Source organism: Halichoerus grypus, chromosome 4, assembly GCF_964656455.1.
Source record: "Halichoerus grypus chromosome 4, mHalGry1.hap1.1, whole genome shotgun sequence".
In the NCBI taxonomy this organism is placed as follows: Eukaryota; Metazoa; Chordata; class Mammalia; order Carnivora; family Phocidae; genus Halichoerus; species Halichoerus grypus.
Genome location: NC_135715.1, coordinates 78212151 through 78225593, shown reverse-complemented (window position 1 = coordinate 78225593; position 13443 = coordinate 78212151).

Genomic DNA, 13443 nt, shown 5'->3' with positions numbered 1-13443 from the left:
TATAAGAAAGTGGTCCAGTTTCATTCTTTTGCATGTGGCTGTCCAGTTTTCCCAACACCATTTGTTGAAGACACTGTCTTTTTGCATTGATTAATTGACTATATAATTGTGGGTTTATTTCTGACTCTATTCTGTTCTATTGATCTATGTGTCTATTTTTGTGCCAGTGACATACTGTTTTCATTACCCAGCTTTGTGGTAGATCTTGAGCTCTGGGATTGTGATACCTCCAGTTTGGTTCTTCTTTTTCAAAATTGCTTTGGCAATTCAGGGTCTTCTGTGGTTCCACACAAATTTTAGGATAATTTGTTCTAGTTCTGTTTTCTTTTTTTTTAAAGATTTTACACATTTGTCAGAGAGAGAGAGAGAGAGAGCATAAGCAGGGGGAGCGGCAGAGGGAGAAGCAGGCTTCCCGCTGAGCAGGGAGCCTGATGCGCCGCTCGATCCCAGGACCCTGGGATCATGACCTGAGCTGAAGGCAGATGCTTAACCGACTGAGCCACCAGGCATCCCAGTTTGTTCTAGTTCTGTGTAAAATGCTGTTGGCATTTTGATAGAGATTGTATCAGATGTGTAGAATGCTTTGGGTAGTATGGACATTTGTTCTTCTGCTCTGTGAGCATGGAATATCTTTCCATTTGTTTGTGCCGTCTTCAATTTCTTTCATCCGTGTTTTATAGTTTTCAGAGGACAGGTCTTTTACCTCCTTGGCTAGGTTTATTCCTAGGTATCTAATTATTTTTGGTGCAATTGTAAATGGGACTGTTTTCTTAATTTCTCTTTCTGCTACTTCATTATTCGTGTATAGAGAGATGTCATCACATTTTAAAACAGAAGTTGGTTGGCTCAAATAACTCTTCTGTGGGTAGGAAGTATGGGAAGGTATTTTGAGGCCCAGGTACAGCCCTGCTTCCATTTCCTCAGCCTGCATCACAAGAAGAGGAGTCAGAGCCTCGGTTTTCCTGAAAGATGACAACATTCCCTGACGTCTGACTACTACCGAGGAGAGGCACCCCCACGGTTTTTAAAACTCCTTCAGTATCTGTGGTCATTACTGATTTTTACCTGCCCTTTGTAAGAAAGTACATTCGTTATAAAAAGCATCTTAGCAAATCAAACTTCGCTAAAACAGCTAAATAGTAATACGACTCAAGCTGACAGCGCCTTTCCCCATGTATGTATGCAGACGCTACGTTCATGTTGTTGAACTGAATGTGCTTCCCACAGAAATTAAATATTAAAGACAGGAAAGCAAGATGCAGTGGGTGATATCAAGGAGGCAGGGAAGAAACCCTCCACCTCTGCAAAAATCATTCCAAGAAATAGTGAACATGGGCTAAAAAGTATATAGGATACTCTTAACTAAAATCAAGTTTATGGGGTGCCTGGGTGGCTCAGCATCCAACTCTTGGTTTCTGCTCAGGTCATGATCTCAGGGTCCTGGGATGGAGCCCTGGTTCCCCTCTCCCTTTCCCTCTGCTCAAGCACTTTCTCTCTCTCTCTCTCAAACAAACAAATAAATCTTACCAAAAAATAAAATAAAATCAATCTAGGCTCAGGACATACGGGCAAATGGCAGCCAGCTGGCAGAAAGAGCTCAGAGGGCTTAAGGAATCAGGAAGTACAAGAGGAATGTTTTCAAAGTGGAAACTGCGTTTTTCTGTTTTGCTTACCTATATTTTCTGATTTTTCTCTCAGGAGCTAATGTTGCCTCTGTGATCAGAGAACAACAGCAATAAACTCCTCTTGGGAAAACTGAAAAGGACGTGCCAAAGGAGCTGAGGGTTCAGGCTGAAGGGGCCTGCAGCCATGTCCAGGTCCCAGAGTTGGCAACTGTAGGCTCAATCCTCTTCATCCTCTGCCTTCTTAGTACATTCAAGGAGTTGAGGTGACCAAAAAAGGTTGGGGAACTGGAAACCTACTTGAGTAGGACTTTCTTTGTTTAGTGATCAACATTGTGGTTGTGAGTTTTTAAAAAAATACTGCTGCCAGGCCCTTCCCCCAGAGGCCCTGCTTCAGGGGGTCTGGGGTGGGGCCCAGATGTTATTTGGAAACTGCCCAGGTGAGAATTATTGTTTGATGGGGATGGAGTTTCTGTTTGGGAAGATGAAGTTCTGGAGATGGACAGTGGTTGTGGTTGTACAACTTTGTCAATGTACTCAATTGCCACTGTCTTGTACACCTACAAGGAGTGGACTGGTAAAGGCTGTGTTATGTATATTTTACCACAATAAACACCCCCACACACACACCTCCCGTGATCACTCCCTGCAGCCAGTGTGAGGACCAGGGTCGAGACTCGGGCTCACCCTGGGTCAAGCCCCAGGTAAATTCCTTACAGGACTTTTCTCATCCGATCCTCAGGGCAACCCTATAGGCCGCTGCTCTGAGCAACTCCATTTCATAGGAAAAGGAGGCTCAGAGGCCTTAAGTGGCCTAAAGTCTCACAGTTAGTAAGTGGCCAGATCCAAATCCACGTTTACAATTTACTAAGCGGACTACAATCTCACTGCCATTAAAACTAACCAGAGGGTGACAATCAGCAGGGACCTTTCATCTCAAGTGACTTTAATAAAGTTAACAAGGACCTTTCTCCCCTCCTCCTCCTCCTCTTCCTCCTTCTCCCTCTTCTCCTTTTTATTAAACACACTGTATTCATCCTGAGCTTGGAACAGCTTCCAGTTGAGTTTTACAGCTGGCAAAGCAGGAGCCACTTATCATGCCTTTCTGTACCGTGGGCCAAGGTTGAGCTTCACTGAAAACTATGCAATATATTTGCAATAAATCTACTTTTGTTTTGGTGCCACTGCAAATACTGAGGCTCACACCAAAAGTGAGGAATTTGAAGATTATTATTTTTAATAGCCAAGGCTATCACCGTAACGACGAGATACTAGCAAATCGCCCAGGCCCAGATGGGAGGACGGTGGAACATGGAGGGAGGGAACAGAGAGGAACTGAGGCAGATGCCTCCTCTTCTGGTCTGGGTTCTTGAGCAAGTGTTGTTTTCCATCAGCCTGCACTTTGCCATCCCCCTCCTTCCAGCTCCCTGGAATTCAGAGTGATCGTTGAATCTGGCTGGCAGAGCCCCGGGCTTGGGGGAGGTTCCAACGCTTACATGTTTCAGAAATGAATTTCAGCGGAACAGCTATCTCTCAGTCTGGCTAAGCAGGGCTTTTGCATCTTTTTTTTTTAGAAATGAACTTCTTAGTCTGGGGAGCCGGTGGATCCCTTCTCAGAATATTTTCTTTTCTCTTCTTTTTTTTTAAGATTTTATTTACCTATTTGACAGAGAGAGACACAGCGAGAGAGGGAACACAAGCAGGGGGAGTGGGAGAGGGAGAAGCAGGCTTCCTGCGGAGCAGGGAGCCCGATGCGGGGCTCGATCCCAGGACCCTGGGATCATGACCTGAGCCAAAGGCAGACGCTCAACGACTGAGCCACCCAGGTGCCCCTCAGAATATTTTCTAATGCATGAAATAAAATACATATGATTACAAAGGAAACCAATTTTATTGAAATATGATTATCAAATACTTTAAAAATCTGATGATATAGTAACACATGTGTTTCTCTACCCATGCATTAAGATCCGATGGCAGATCTAACAACTTCCATAGTGAAGAAGTAGTAATGACCATAAATGGTATTTCAAGAATAACTACAATTGTCATGTGATAGGAAAAATCTGTAATTTCTACTGAAGACAAAGACACAGGTTCTGCTAATACTACTGAGAATGCTGCGTACATTCATAAAGGAAGGAAATGCTAAATTTCAGTTAGAAGTTAGAGAAAATAAAGATATAACTTTTCCTTATCCAAGTTCACAAACCCCTTAGCTCTACCCACAGACTTTTTGGGATCTCTGAACCTCAGGTTCAGAACCCTAGACTAGTATCCCCTACACGAAGTATCCCCCACAGGAAGCCTGATAAAAGGCTTGACGTAGCATTAAATGTTAGCAGTGATCACAATATACATCACATCATTAGGTTTCCTTCTAATGGACCTAACCAAGGGGGATACTTCCACAGCCACCTGTGCAGGTGCTTCTTCCTGTTACAAGGCGAGCCCACCGCTCCTGGACTCCCATTCTTCTCTCCGCCCTAACTTTTTATCATGAGAATTTTCAAACGTACAGAAAAGTTAAGAGAATTGTACAGTGACCCCCAATATACCACTATCTGCATCAGTAGTTCCTAAATTTTAGCATACGTCAGAATCACCTCAAAGGCTTGTTAAAATACGCACGGCTGGGCCTCACTCCCATAGTTTCTGATTCAGTGGGTCCGGCCTGAAAAATGTTCATTTCAAACAAGTTTCTAGGTGATGTTGAGGCTGCCAGTTCCCACGCATCACTTTGAGAACTGCACACCCTGGTTCTACTATGTTTGTGTTATCACACGTCTATCCACTTATCCATCCAATTTTTTCTTAAGAGAGAGAGAGAGAGAGAGAACAGGGGAGAGGGGCAGAGGGAGAGGGAGAGAGAATCTTAAGCAGGCTCCACGCCCAGCATGGAGCCCACTGTGGGGCTCAATCCCACAATCCTGAGAGCATGACCTGAGCCGAAATCAAGAGTTGAATGCTTAACCAACTGAGCCACCCAGGCGCCCTAGATCCTTCCAATTTTCGGATTCATTTCAAAGTAAGTTGCAGGTGCCTGGGTGATAGACATTGGGGAGGGTATGTGCTATGGTGAGCGCTGTGAATTGTGTAAGACCGTTGAATCACAGACCTGTACCTCTGAAACAAATAATACATTATATGTTAAAAAAAAAAAAAAAAAAAAGATAGCAGGAAGGGAAGAATGAAGGGGGGAAATCGGAGGGGGAGACGAACCATGAGAGACTACGGACTCTGAAAAACAAACTGAGGGTTCTAGAGGGGAGGGGGGTGGGGGGATAGGTTAGCCTTGTGATGGGTATTAAGGAGGGCACGTTCTGCATGGAGCACTGGGTGTTATACGCAAACAATGAATCATGGAACAGTACATCAAAAACTAATGATGTAATGTATGGTGATTAACATAACATAAAAAAAAAAAAGTAAGTTGCAGTAATCAGTACATGTTATCCCTGAACACTTTGAAGATGCATATCAACTAGACTCCAGTATTTGTACATGGACTTTTTTTTTAAAGTTACGTCCAGTGTGGGGCTTGAACCCATGACCCCAAGATCAAGTCACATGCGTGGAGCCATGTCTGAGCCAACCAGACACCCCCTCATGGATTTTTTTTTTTAAAGTAAAATTTACATACAGTGAAATGTGAACTGTGCAGTCTTTTTCTTCCTCAAGTTTATTGAAATAGAATTTACATATAGTAACATTTGCTCTTTATAGTATATAGTTCTATGGGTTTGACAGATACCTACAGTTAGGCACCCCAATCATGATACAGAACACTTTCCTTGATATAAAATGTCTCTTCACGCCCCTACATGGTACACACCTTTCCCAACCTCCAGCCCCTGGCAGCCACTGATCTGTTTTCTACCTAATAGTTTTGCCTTTTTCAGAGTGTCATAGAAATGGCATCACAAAACATGACACCTTTTCAGTCTGACTTCTTCACTTAGCATGCTACACTTGAGATTCAACCATATTATTAGTAATTCCTTTTATTTCTGAGCAGTACTTTACTGCTGACAACTTGCTGTTGGCTGGACAGTCTCAGAATTAAATTTGAAGTTGATTGGCACACACAATTGCACTGAAGTATTTGGAAGTAAATTCCAGATATCTAAAAACCTGCCTTCATGAGGACATTGTGCACTGGATGTCAGCTTTTATAATGATCTACACTTCACCTTCCCTGGGCCTTACTAATGTTTTCTACTCTATAACCCATGATTTCCTTAAAGTGACTTAATGAATTCTGGCGCTTTATTCCCTCCCTTGGTCTTCTCCTAGAAACTCTTAGGACAAGAGTCCCCCAAGATTCCATGGGCAGCCAGCAGTGTTGGGTGCATGAAATTTGGATCCCCCCCGCCCACACACATAATTATAACATTACCCTACTCTTAGGCCAATTTCTCCTTCAGGCCAGTACAACCTTCTTTTTCTTCTTCTTTCTTTTTCTTTTTTAAAATATTTTATTTATTCATTTGAGAGAGAGGGAGAAAGAGAGCACTAGCAGGGTGGGGAGGGGGAGAGAGAGAAGCAGACTTCCCGCTGAGCTTGATCCCAGGACCCTGAGATCATGACCTGAGCTGAAGGCAGATGCTTAACCAACTAAACCACCCAGGTGCCCCTCTTCTTTTTTCTTTAAAGGCTCTATTTTTTTAAAAAGCAGTTTTAGGGTCACAGTAAAATTGAGAGAAAGGTGCAGAGATGTCCCATATACCCCCTACCCTATGCAGGCACAGTCTTCCCCACTATCACCATCCCCACCAGAATGATACATTTGCTACAGTTGCTGAACCTACACTGACACATCATAATCCCCCAAAGTCCACAGCTTCCATCATGGCTCACTCTTGGTGCTGTACGTTCTATGGGTCTAGATAAATGTATAATGACTGGCATCCACCATTCCAGTATTATACAGCATAGTTTCACTGCCCTAAGAATCCCCTGTGCTTTGCTTATTCATCCTTCCCACCTCCACCAACCCCTGGCAATCCCTGATCATTTTACTGTCTCCATGGTTTTGCCTTTTCCAGAATGTCATATAGTTGGAATCACAGTATGTAGCCTCTTCAGATTGGCTTTTTTCACTTAGTAATATGCATTTAAGTTTCCTCCATGGGTTTTCAGGGTCTGATAGCTCTTTTTTTTTTTTTTTTTTTTTTAAGTACTGAATAACATTCTGATGTCTGGATGTATCAGTGTTTGTTTACCCATTCACCTACTGAGAGACATCTTGGTTGCTTCTGAGTTTTGGCAATTATAAGTAAAACTGCTATAACTATCCACATGTAGGTTTTTGTGCGGATATAGGTTTTCAACTCCTTTGGATAAACACCAAGAAGTGCAGTTGCTGAAGCTGATGGCAAGAGTATGTTTAATTTAGAGAAACTGCCACGTTATCTTCCAAAGTGGCAGGACTATTTGCATTCCCACCAGCAGTGAACGAGAATTCCTGTTGCTCCACATCCTTGTCAGTATTTGGTGTTGTCAGTGTTCTGGACTTGGACCATTTTAATAGGTGCATAGTGGTATCTCATTGTTGCATTTCCCTGATGACGTATGTTGTGGAGCATCTTTTCATATGCTTATTTGCCAACTCTATATCTTCTTTGGTAAGGGGTCTGTTAAGGTCTTTGACCCCTTTTTTAATAGGATTGTTTGTTTTCTTATTGCTGACATTCTTCTTTTTAACTTGGGAATTTTAATTCAAGTATTTTGTTGAAAATGTCTCTAGAATAGCACTATCCAAAAAAAATATATAGCAAATCATACAAATATTTTCTAGTTAACCACATTAGGAAAAGGAAAAAAGGGAAATTAATTTTAACAATATATTTTATTTAACCCAAATTATTATTTTAACATGTCATCAATATTAAACATTTATTAATGAGATATTTACTTTCTGTATTTTGTACTAAGTCTTTAAAATTTGGTGTGTATTTTAACTTGCAGCACAACTATAATAAAATCCAGACTAGCTACATTTTGAATGTTCAGAAGTCACATGTGGCTAGTGGTTACTATATTAGACATTGTAAGTGTAGAAGTAACCATTAACCAGGATCCCCATGACTGAGAGGAAAAAGTTGAGCTGTGGATGACAATAATAGTAATAATAATATTTTAGAGCAGGTTTTGGTTTGCAGAGATTTCCCCAGACATTATCTCATTCAGTCCTTGTAGCAACCCTGAGAGATCATTATTTTCACCATCATCGCTTTGCAATGAGAAAATTAAGGCTCTGAGAGGTGAGAATGTCTTTTCCAACAGTGCTCTGGGGGTAGGAGGGAGTAGGTGAGACAGCCCGCTTTTTCTCCCCTGAGACATCTCATCCTCATTCAACCTCCCATTAAGCAGACCCTACAATCTGGGTGTCACTGAGGAACATGAAAGCAAGTGAGGTTACTTCTTCAATCATTCTGGATAATAACACCCCAAGAGGGAATGTTCACATTAAAATGATAAAAGGCCAGTAGCTCTCAAAGTTCAATGCTCTTAAGAGTTTCCTATATGAGCTTACTTTAAATGAAGATTCCTGGTCCCCAAACCCTGACATTCTTATTCGGTAAGGCAAGAATCTACATTTTTATCAAGAGCCCCAGGATCCTGAGAGAGGTAGTCATCTATGGCTCATGAGTTTCCATACATGGCCTGCAAGAATGTGCAGGACCTTGAAATAAGAGTCCTGCTTAAGAATTGACATTCATGGGGCGCCTGGGTGGCTCAGTTGTTAAGCATCTGCCTTCAGCTCAGGTCATGATCCCAGGGCCCTGGGATCGAGCCCCACATCGGGCTCCCTGCTCTGCCGGAAGCCTGCTTCTCCCTCTCCCACTCCCCCTGCTTGTGTTCCCTCTCTCGCTGTATCTCTCTCTGTCACATAAATAAAATCTTTAAAAAAAAAAAATTGACATTCATTTCAGAAAGTTGTTTGACCTCAGGCAACTCAAGAATCCCAGAAAAGCGGTATGTTCACAAAGTAGAATACTGGAGTTATGAAACATTCTATAGAAGATTCAACGATATGTTATTTGTTATGCATTGCATTAAAAAAAGTTATTAGATTTGTGCATTTTTTTCTGTAGGATGTTATATGTCGATGAAAAGTTTTATAGAAAAGATTATCAAATAAATGTTACAGCATCATGCCTTATCTGCATGTATTTATTTATGTGTATTTATATGTAAATGCGTATCCACAGAAAATGAATGAAAAACACTAGAATATTCGCAGTGCTTACTGCTACCTGACAGCTTCATGGATAATTCTTAAAATTTCTTCTTTCACCTTGATTTTTTCCCTGAATTTTGTGCAATTAACATGTGCTATGTTTGCAAAAAAAATAATGAACAATTTAAAGCAATACCTTATAAAAAGCAGTCTTGAAAGATAAGCCCAACGAATAGTCACTTCATCCTATAAATGAAGTCTTAGGAAAAGATTATTTTTGTTAGCTTTTTAAAAAACTCCATGTTTTCTCACTGGGTGTATAAATGCATACCATTCATTCTCCATATACTTGCGCCATTACTGTAAAATTGAAAACATTAGCTGTCAGGTCCTCTTCTAGGCTGGGAGCTCCTTAAAGGAGTTTTGGTCCACTGGGCACTGACAAGGTGCCAGGCACTTTGCATCTCGATGCCACTGAACCTGTTGAAGGTGATGAAGGTGCCACCACTCCAAGTTGCAGGGACCGGGGCAGGGCGGGGAACCGCCTCCAGCTCATGTGACATCAAAGCCCAGGGATGCACGGGAGGGCCCCAAGCAACTCTGAAACCTAAGAGGTGGTATAAAACAACACTCGTTGCTTTAATAAGTAAGTGGATCTGCACCCAACCCAAGGTTTTTCTCTGTTGAAGATGGATAGCGTCAATGTGCACGGATTGACAATTTCAAGGGAGCCATCCGAGTATGTGAATGTATTTACACATATATATTTTTATATTTACAATACATATATTTTCTAGAAAGTGAAAGCCTTTTTAAAGGACCCCCCCACCCAGGGGCGCCTGGGTGGCTCAGCCGTTCAGCGTCTGCTTTCGGCTCAGGTCATGGTCCCGGGGTCCTGGGATCGAGCCCCGCATCGGGCTCCCTGCTCAGCGGGAAGCCTGCTTCTCCCTCTCCCACTCCCCCTGCTCGTGTTCCCTCTCTCACTGTGTCTCTCTCTGTCAAATAAATAAATAAAATCTTTAAAAATAAATAAATAAAATAAAAAATAAAGACCCCCCTCCAAAAAAAAGTGTTTTAGGGCAACGTGTCTGGCTTCTGGCAAGTGCCAATACAGCCTTCCGTTGGGCAGGCTTTCCTTTGCTGAGGGTCCCGTCTGGCTGCCTCACTGGATGGTTCCTGGTATACTGGGAAGACCGCAGGTGGGCTAGATTGGAGTCTGGCTTGTGTGGTGTTGGGCCACTTTGTCACCTAGTGACACCTTGGTAAAGCATTCACAAGTGAAGCTACCAGGAGTCGCCCTCAGCCGAGCGCCCTGGAGGGACACGGGCAGGACACTGTCCTCTGCATCCCTCTCAGGCCCCCGAGCTTCCTCGTCTGAAAAAAAAAGAAGAAGAAGAAGAAGAAGTGGGAAGAACAGTGGTATTTACTTCACAAGGTTTTTGCGAGCCTTACCTGAAATCATTCATGTGAAGGGCCGAGGTAACACCGGCCGGGAGGAGGCCCAAGTCCTGTTGTAGTTAACGCTGCGGCTGCTGCTGCTGGAACTGTGTTATCAGTGGATGAATGAATAAAACGGAGGGAATGTTTGAACAAAGGACTTTGCCAGAAGATCTCAGCCCTGTGGTTCTCCAGCTACCAGCTTTTAAGAGAGCAGGGAGGGGAAAGCGTGAGGGCCTTGTGAGCCCACACCCTCCGGGCTCATGCCATGCATTTCCCAGCCCACGTCTCCTCTCAGTGGCTCCCCACAAAACCCGGTGGGCTGATTTTGCAAAGCCTACCAGCAGGTTCTAGCATCCACTCCCATTTTAGCTTTCTCCTCTCCCTATCTATTTTGTGTCACCCCCCACTTGCTGGGCAGGATTCGCCTGTAGGCCAGGATCAAAGATTATGGGAAAGGGGTCTTGATGTTCACAAGGGGCCCTACGCTCCATCTGGCAGGCAGTGTGGAAAAGTCAGTGGTGTGCGAATGGCAAACAGAGCTGGGGAGAAGAGGAAAAGGAACCCCCACGATCCTCCCACAGCGAGGGGAGCAGGCGAAGCGCACGTGAACCTCGCAAGGCCACAGAAGCTGAAGGACTGGAATTACCTCAGGATAAAACAAACATAAAGAGAACAGGAAAGAATTGTGCAAAAGTGACTAAGCTATGTCAGTCACGGCATAATTGCCAGAAAAATTCTAGGCTTTCTGATTAAAAAAAAAGAAAAGCAACTATTCCTCCCATTCTGCACAGAGGGAGGTTGCATTTCATTTAACAACAGGATACAAAAATAAACTTTAAAGAAGAAAAAAAAAAGACACTCTAGAAGCATGAATGAGGTCAAACCCCACTTCCAAGGGAAGCCCTTCCTCGCTGCAGAGTGGGGAGATGGTGGAGGTTAAGATGGATTTCCCATCATGGGAGAGGAGGGGCCTTCTGGGAGGTGACCGGCTCCTCTTGGCTTAGTCAAGAGGCCTTTTGTCCCAAGAAAGCTGGGCCAATCCCTTAATGCAGGAAAGTTTCAGTGGTGGAGAATTAAAGCGAATAAAAGAGCATCTTACAGAAAGATGTGCTCTGTTGGCATGAGCCAGAATTGTATTGTGACTGAGATATTCTTAAGCAGCTTTAGACATTAGTGAAATCATTAACCTGAAAGAAAACGTATCTAAGAGGTCACGTTTCCAGGGAAGTATCCTCCCTTCACACACAGGTTTCCACACATTTCTGACATTTAAATTTCAGAAATTCGTTTTTTCTTGTTTTTTTTTTTTTAAGATTTTATTTATTTATTTGACAGAGAGACAGATAGCGAGAGCAGGAACACAAGCAGGGGGAGTGGGAGAGGGAGAAGCAGGCTTCCTGCTGAGCAGGGAGCCCGATGCGGGGCCCGATCCCAGGACCCTGGGATCATGACCTGAGCCGAAGGCAGACGCTTAACGACTGAGCCACCCAGGTGCCCCGTTTTTCTTGTTTTAAGGTAATACTTCTGCTATAGGTTGAATTGTGCCCCCACAAAAAAAGATATGATGAAATCCTAACCCCCGGCACCTCAGAATATGACCTTATCTGGAAACAGGGTCTTTATAGAGGTTATTGGGTTACAATGAGGTCATGAGGGTGGGGGGCAGCTAATCCACTATGACTCGTGTTCCTATAAAAAGGGGAGATTTGGACACAGACGTGCACCAAGGAGAACGCCACGTGAAGCTGAAGGTGGAGATCGGGTTCATGCATCTACAAGCCAAGGAACGCCAAAGACTGCCAGCAAACCACCCGAAGCCTGGGGAGACGCCTGGCACAGATTCTCCCTCGCAGTCTTTAGAAGGAACCAACCTTGCCAGTCTTGATCTTGGACTTCCAGCCTCTACACCTGGAGACACTGGTGGTCTGTGAGGGTGATGCTTTGTTCTTGCAGCCCTAGGAAACCAATACAACTTCGTTCAATTTTGTTGTTGTAATGATAATATTTGCTCATTGTAAAACATTTCAGAAAATGAGAAAAAGTACAAGGGAGAAAAACTAACGTGACCAGGGCTCCTATCACGGGAGATTTTTTCCTGTCTGCATGCAGCAACTCCTCACGGAGATAGCCAGGTGCGGGGCTACACCCCAAGGAAGGCGTAAGGCAAGACCTGTGCTCCAAGAGCCAGCAACAAGCAGAGAAGTCAATCGATAAACATGCAGCAAAAAGCCAGGGGGTGGTCAATGCTGTGTGGAAAAATAAAATAGGAGTGGGAGTAGATGACTGGATAAGGCAGTAACATTTTGGCTTGGGAGTTCAGGAAAGGTTTCTCTGAAGAAATGGCATTTGAGGGAGGAAACTGGAAGGAAAGGAGAGGATGAGCCATGTGAATTTTTGAGAGAAAAGTATCAAGTGTGAAGATTTCTTTGGCGTGTTCAAGAAACAGTGAGAAGCTCCTGTCCTGGAAAGAAAGGAGGGGAGGTCAGTGAGGTAGGTGGGGTCACATTTTATTCTATTTGTGATGGGAAGTCACTGGAGGGTGAGGAAGGGACGGAGGGGTCCTGGCTGCCAAGGTTCCCCCTGGCTGCTGGGGGAGAACAGGCTGGGGAGTAAAGGGGATCCCTGGGAGACACAGCAGGAGGTGCTACTTAGGCAGAGCAGGCAAGAGACCCCCACAGTGTTGCAACCGCACCCTGCGCGTGATCATGAGTTTAAGACTGGGGGCACCTGTATCCCTTAATATTCAGTAAACAAATAGTCTTCTGGAAGAGTATCTTTTTAATTATCTTTTTTAAAAACAAAAATTTTGGTTCCTACTATATATGCAGGATTATGTTATGTGGTTTATTTGGTTTGGGTTTTGACTGGTATGACTTTTTTGGTGAGCCCATGCTTGCTTCTGATGATCTTGCCTTTCCTTTTCCTTTTCTCTTTCTTTCTTTCTCTCTCCTTCTTTTTCTTTCTTCTTTCTTTCTTTCTTCTTTCTCTTTCTTTCTTTCTCTCGCTCTCTCCCTTCCTTCCTTCCTTCCTTCCTTTCTTCCTTTCTTCCTTCTATCCTTCTTTTTTACTTTATCTTGTTTATTAGTCAAATGTAAGTGAAGTACCTAACTCTTGGGTGCGTAGCTTGGTGCAGGTTTACCTATGTGTCCACCCGTGTAGCCACCGTCCCAAGCCAAGATGGTAAACACTTCCAGC